This window comes from Helicoverpa armigera, chromosome 2 (assembly GCF_030705265.1).
Source record: "Helicoverpa armigera isolate CAAS_96S chromosome 2, ASM3070526v1, whole genome shotgun sequence".
NCBI lineage: Eukaryota > Metazoa > Arthropoda > Insecta > Lepidoptera > Noctuidae > Helicoverpa > Helicoverpa armigera.
Window position 1 is genome coordinate 6,133,874 of NC_087121.1, and position 7,973 is coordinate 6,141,846.

The following is a 7,973-nucleotide window of genomic DNA, read 5'->3' on the forward strand; positions in this document are numbered from 1 at the left end:
ATATTGTAACAGTAGGTAACGTTATTATTAGATACAGGTGATACAATATGTAAGGTTTTTCGATTTGTTAAGAGTAGTTAAAAATGATAATATTATATCTGATAAGTTTGGAAACTGAGTAAACGAACACTGAGGGGATGAAAAAGCCTCTATTTTGTAGGTAAAGTTCTCGTTATTCTATTCGCGAATTTATTTACTGAATACTAAGCTTTCGGTAAATATTATAAAGGTCAGTTGTTATGATTGTGTCCTTGTGATAATTTCAAGTATAAGTACATAGATACTATTATTAGATACGTTTTTTTATTGTACATAATTTTATAATGTTCCTTTGAAAACCTACACACAATTTTTACACAATAGATTTCGAACGAAGTTAAACCGCTGACAATACAAAACTTCCCAATACTGCTGAAGCCGGAAAAAAAATAATAAAAAATGACAATAATTAGACCGCGCTATTAATTCGACCGTTTTCCCGCGCCCTTATCTATTGAGTTACGAGCAATTTCGATATCAATTTATCACAACGGTAAATTCAAACTGATATTGCCTTGCAGATTTATTAACTGGTTAATGCGTTAAAATTACAGATTATGACGTTGAAATAAGGTCCACTTTGCAGCCACACTTTTTTTAGACAAGTGTTCAACAGATGTGATGGATTCACTATGTAAATAGGTAACGTGAGAGTGGATAAATTGAAATGAGGTTCTGTAACTATATCCTCAAATACTGAGGACTATTACAAACGAAAGAGAAAATAAACTCTTTTCAAAACAATTTTTATATAAATATTTTATACTGTCTTTCACAGACAATCACAGAGAAAAGGAACAAGCTTTAAAAACGCTTCAATTAAATTGGTACCTAATAATACTTTTTGCCTCTACCACCTAATAAAAGGTTTCTAATAACTACCTAACAACCCTTTTAAGTGTACCTAAGTAAAGGCGACAGGTCTCAAAGGGGCGAGACTAAATAGCAATCATTTGTTCTGTCCGCCATGAAAGGGCACCCATCGGCCGTACGACACTGAAGTCTTAACGAGCTCTGAAACAAACTACCTGTTTACTATGTATCTTTTAACGTGGACAAAGTTCAATGGCGCGATGTATCTTGGAATGTTTTAATCTTAAAGTATCCGCAAACTGAAGACTAAACAGTCGGTCGACAGTTAACCCGGTAGTTATCAAACAATTGTTTGTAAAGAAAATTTTGGTTACAAAGTTTTCTGATACCGGTTAAATACCTTATTTTTTAACGACGCCAAAAATCATCAAATTACCCGTCCCGATGTGGGTTTGCAGCGGTGAGGGGTGTCAGACTCTAACTGACTAAAATCCGTAGTGTTCCATCGTAGGCCTTTTATGTACCAGGGCCGCGGTGATCTCCAGTTAAATGCCTGACCTTTCTAATGTGCGCATTTCAATTCATCTTCATACTGATTCATGAGCCTAAATTAACTATCGGCCGACTTAAAGTTAGCAGTGTGTACTATGAGTACACAGAGAGAGATTGTGCACTTCGCTTCGTTGGATAAACGATAAGTCTCGGCCCTAAAGTTTAGCGACATGCAGAGTTGCAAACATGATTGCATAAGTTTCGATTTACCTATGTTGTACCCTATGTTACCTTTAAAAAGGCAGAAAAGAGATGAAATAGTCATTTAGAATGAGACACTTTTTTGCGAGACCTAATTCAACGTCATCATTAACGCTTATATACTTTTATAATTTGTATAAGTTTTTGGTCTTTGAAGGCCGACCTTTAGAACAGAAGCTATGAAGGTAATGTCTACAGATAGATATAGTTGTTTTTCCTGTATCTCCTATACAAAATATTAACATTTTTTCTTAGGAAGTACAGTCCTTCGCAAATAAAACAATATTGCAATTTTTTTCTTTTGATGTATTGGATTTACAGCCCACGTTACTTAATTCTTTATTGTAACTAGTTATTATCATTCTGAAGTCATGTTGATTTTCCTGTTATTAAAAGTAAGCTGTTTTTTTTAATAACATTATTGTAGAACTTTCAAAGCCATTACTATTTTAGCACAACACTATCATAGATACTTGACAAGAATAAAAATACTTTTCAAACATCGCTACTACTTCACGAAGACGCCAAGTAAATGTGTATCAAAAAGTTTTCCGTGCTAAGATGACAATGCTAACACGAAATATAATATCTTGTCCTAAGCCAACAAGATGCCGCCAAATCTAATAGAGTAATATGCTTGCCTACAATTTCTAATGAAAGCATTTACTTGTTTGTGGTGCGAAGCGAGACTTGAATAAAATTATCAGAAAGTCCTACGCCCCACCATCGTCAATTTCTTGATATCAAGCCAAGTTGCTGAGTAAGCAGTAATTGCATAAATTAGCGCGGGCACACGATCAAAGGAGCCAAATGGGGTACCGAGTGCCTACACTCGCCTACACTCGCCCTACTGGAGCGATCCTTCACAATGTAACAGCCGTTGAGTAATTATATTGATATCAAACTACTGACCCGAAAACAAAGCTTAGAAGTGTGCAGGCACTTTATTAATGCGTATTAATATATGGATCACCGTCCCCTTTTTACTTGATTAATCCTGGTGACCACGTTTACGGGTGAACGGAATTCCAATAGGCTCGAGATGCGCCCAGTGCGATCGAATCAATGTATTGCCGACCATGGTAGGGTGACCACATTCTTGTCTTCTTAATTGGGATACGTTGAGGACAAACGTGCTGACTGACCTGTACCTGTTTGTGTGAAGTGTGGGTGGGTCAAATCTACTGAAGCACACTACTACTGAGAGTTCAAATGAATAAAATAAAAAATACAATAGCTACGTAAGTCATCACTGACATGTAGAAGCGCATTAATTGAGATCTGAATCTTTAAAATGTTATTTAATGTGAAGTAAAACAGTTTTAATATTTAAAATTATGGAGTTTATTAGGCATTACACAAAATGTAACTATTGTTTCCGAAAGCGTCACATTTTGCCGCCGGAATGTGTCGCGGCAAAAATCCACCAGTGTGAAAGTGTGGTTAAATCTTATCTTTCTTATCGATAATTCTGAATTGATCGCTGGCGCCCGTTACACGAGCCCATACGAACCAAGCAATTTCACCAGAAAACCCGAGCAGAAAATCCGCTAGTGTGAAAACGCTGTAAAGAGATATGATCTAATCACCAAAGTAAGCTAAAGCTGAACACTCCGTTTCAACCCGTAAAGGCCTGAAGTTCACTTGACATCAGTAATTCAATTTGACAACAAGGTTTACATACATTGTGGACGGAGTCCTCGTGTGATACAATTTTGGGATAAAGCGACACAACTTTGCGTAACAAACTATTCCTTGATGGAATTTATTTGTCAGACAACACGACGCCAACACTGTATTTTCACGTTTAACTCAATTTTTCTAGAGTTTGTTAAACAAGAATTTTATTATCTTTACCATCTTTTGGCGGAAACAATTGCGAGTGGATTGAAGTTGGGGTTCTATGTGGGTAATTTTGTTTGTTTCCTTTTTTATGTAAAACAAATTGTTTTGTTTCTTTCTTGCGAATCTCTTTCTACATTTCTACGGTGTTTCCAGTTTAGCTCGTTTTATTTAGTTGGCCTAACTAATCAACTTTTCTTCTATTCAACCTATGTTTCGTTGTTCAAAATTTCTAAAACATAAACTAAATACTTTTTCGTTCGTTTGAATATCCGTTGACTGCATCGCATTTGTGACGGCTTCTGCAAAAGAACTCATCAACATGTTTGTCGAACAAGAGCGGGATAATGAAAATATTTCATTACTCCCGTACCGACATGTTTACCGAACTGATGGCTGACGAGCTCTTTGTTCCCCACTACCATAATTGGTATGACCTTAGTATGTGTGCTCGTGGCCAATATTTCCATAGGTATTCAATTTCGGGAACATACATGTTACTGATATTGAACACCTATATTTATTTTTTAATTTAGTTAGGTAATCCATCATAATCTCCTAACGCATTCGAATCTATTTTTATGCTTACTTACAGACCTACGTCAATAGAATTTGCGTTATTAAGACAGCCATGACATGGCTTATCGAGTGTATCTTATATATTGGCAGAATTATATAATCGGCTACAAACACCGTCTAGGATCTAGGACTGACAAAATGTCGACCTACGTTTTAATTGCAATTTAACTTGTCTTATTGTCAGTCTCTATCAATTCAGGTTTGGCACATAAGTTAAGGTACGTTTTGAAGGTGAGCAGGTTGCAGGTTGACAGTAGCAGTCGGCAACTGCTACTGCCAACCGCAACTGCACGTGCAGTCACCGATCAGATCGATTTAGTGCAGTCGAGGCATGTGCGATCGGCAGTTGCAGTCGGCAGCTACCTTTCAAAACGTACCTTAAGGCTTTATAGATCAAGATACTTTCAGTCAAAGGTAAAATTTTGAACTTCTAACTGGTTACTTTGAAGCATTATGGTTGTGAATACAAAGTAGGCTTTTGCGGTTTCCGTAAGTATTTTTTTTGACCTTACCTGAATAATGTAGAGTTGGAGTAAAATTCTGTTTCGAAAGTACTTTTGAGTTCCTCCAAAGCTTTAATATAACTTGTGTTGTACGTGAGTTTTTATACATTATTTAACTGGTTCAAACATAAATATGAGGTGTTACTACCTGTCTGTAAATTGATTAATACTTGCCCTATATTGGAACACCCCTATGTTTTTTTTTTATGCCAGCTTTCGATTATTTTTAAATGGCATTGTTTACTCAAACCTATTTGAAAAAAAAAAACAATTTTGTATTTCCTGCTAATTAACAGTTTCTCGTTGATTTTTATTAAAGTACAATAATTTGTCTTCTAATGTTATCATCTTTGTTGTGCAATTTGCTGAAATCATCAGTCAAGTTAAAAAAAATACTGTCAGAATTCCGTTCGTGCAGCATTTATCATTGTCCAAAACACCGATTCCTTAATGGTACATTCCTTGCAGTTTTCTTAATTAATTAATTTTCAAGACAGCTGTATCTCGACAGTTGTGCGCTTTGTTGGGCTCTCGTTAAAAATAAATCGAGCCACTAGTAAAATGTGGAGCGACCTCGTTTGTTTTGCTGCAATATAATAATTTTGTTTTGTATTTTAGATGAAAACTCGTGTAGTAGCCCTAGGCGATTTTGGCTACAGTAATTCTATGGATAAAATTGGTTTATTACCACACTAATTAATGTCAAAACTAATGTTATCTACTTCACAAAAGTGAAAAATGTACGAGTTACTTTAGTTAAGAATATTTAGTAAACTAGCTTTTTTTTAACTAGGCATTTCCCTCCTTAAAAAATTGTATTAAAAAAAAAAGTACGCTGAAAATCAACTAGCTACTTCAACGCGTACTTTACATAATATAGAGAACAAGGCCCCTACAGTACACCTAGTTACCGTAACCCAGTATTTCAGCTCAGTAATATCTTCAAGCAAGATATTACAATAGCGTACACTTGGCTACAGGCTATAGTGACCGTCTAACTTCCATCGGAAACTGAATATTAACACCGGGAAGTACGTTTCTAATCACGTCTTGCCTATTACGTTATTTCAATCCCTCGGGTCTTGGTATTGACGTGGTGAATTCTCTGTGGACATTAAAAGCAGTATGTTATTGCCAAAGTATGCTTGATATTTTACTTACAGGGTGTGTGTATTTCATTTATTTTACAAGAAGTGTGTACACTATGAATACTAAAACAAAAAAAAGGGTAAAATAGGGACGGCTCATGAAGATGTACATATGTAGGTATAATATTAATGGAATAGACTTTCACGGATATGTCTTGCATTATAGTAAAAAATACAGATAGTGTGAGAACAGAATAGAGCATGATGCTAATGTAATAAGAACACAGCAGCGTAGTTACAGTGGAATTTTACGAGAAGAGGCTTTTCATTTCAGGCTAACCGAAACCAAAAGGTAGCGAGGGCTAGCTTATTGGCAATCGGGCACAATTCCAAATTCCAGTCCGCTGTAAGGAATGTCCTCACAGAAAGCCCAATTGGATTATTCTTCATTTCTTCCAAGATCCTGAATTTTGCTAATTGGGCAGTGTACCTACTAAATAGGTTGTATATGAAAAGGAAAGAGCCGTAAAAATAAATAGCTCGACAGGTAATCAAAAAAGCCTTTCATAAACACAACCTAAATCAATCTCACAAGCACAAACAATTTTTATCCCCAATTAAAAAATAAAAGCAATCTCCGAAACCCTTACTTTGTACACTCCGTATAATCACCATCAATTAATTAATATCGAAGGCTACAGTTCGTGAAGGAAAATAATATTTTTTATACAAATATTCCGATAAATAACTATGTATTTTGGACCATTCATTAGTATGTGTGTCAATACCGAAAGTAAGTATGTTTCCTCATTCCATTTCAGGTAAAAGCTTTTCCTAATATTCGTGGCTCGCAAATATGTTATTGCTTGGGTAGGTAAATGTTTAGCCATCGCTCATACGGGCCTGCATGTAAACGATACTTGTAGCATATTGGCATAATACATTAGCTATCTAATGTATGAGCTTGTCAAGTGCAAATATATTTGAGATGAGTTTATAGGTACTGTAGGTGGTAGGTAAATAGAAGATAGCGAAAGTTCATCGTGTAGGTGTTAGGTATAAGAAGCGCCTAAAATAAAGCTTGGTGACAACAATTAAAGAATTTCCGCTGATATGTATAGGTTTTATTTTAAACTTGCTATTTATCGATGACTTACTTCGAGAATAGTGTACAGTTTAAACAGGATCCGAATCAAGTGATTGTAAGAAAGATGGTGATGGCAGTAGACTATCCCTTTCTTTACCTTATACTTACTAATCATAAATTAAGTTGGTATATTTCAGTAACTCCTCCGACTAAGACTTTAAGAAGGCGAGATAATACTTCATACCATATTCACCTCTAGCTACTTCGCAGACCATGTTTACCCAACAGCAAAATACCTACAAATGTGTCGCAAACAAAAACACATTTGGCATGTTGACTGATATCGTCCTTATCTATCCACGGAATCCAATCTGCGGGTGTCCTGAGATAGGAATCGTGTAAACATAAATTGAAACGAATGTACATAAACAAAATGCGACGTTGCCTCACGGTATGGGATGACAACTAAATGGCTCGATCTAACAAGACGGGAGTTACCGATACTGGCGGAATTGTTTCTCGAGAATCAAGATTTTTTTTTAACGTAGTGTTAAGTTTATCTTGTGTACAGCTGTGAATTATTTTCCTCTTGTTTTACCTACGATAGTGATAGTTGTTTCCACTTATGCTGCAATTAGCATTGGTTAGCTATTTCAATCGAGATATCCAATACGTGTTAGAACTTTGTTGTGGCTATAATGTTTACTTTTAACTACATTGTATCTAAAAGATTGTTTTCGACTTAGGCTTTGTAAACTATCGTATCGAATGTATGGGTAATTGAAACTAGTTTTGGTTCTAACTATAACTACAGCAGTTTGAAAGTTCCAAAGTATTGGGTAGTTTATTAATATACAGTAACGATCGAAATAAACTTTATGGACCTATCTGTAGTACCTACATTGTAAAAGTTTTAAGTACTCACTTAAGGCATTCCCAAATTATATTTATATAACGAAAGAGGTACTGAAAAATATTGCGTAAGAACTTACAAAGTAAAAAGTTTCTTCACTACAATATGTACGCACTTTTAAAAGGATTGCTAACAGCCTGATCCAGTCAGTATTTGTTTTTGAATTAAAGTGTTACGTTAGCATTAAAACTACATCAATTCTCGTCGAGATCTTTACTTAGCAAAGAGTACTGTTTGTACAGAGTAGCTAAGAGCTCGAATAACGTAGTGTGACATAAATCGGTTGGAAAATCGAACAAACTGTTACCATTAGCGCAGTGTAGCAAGAATTGACAAGCTGCTAGATTCCGCTACAA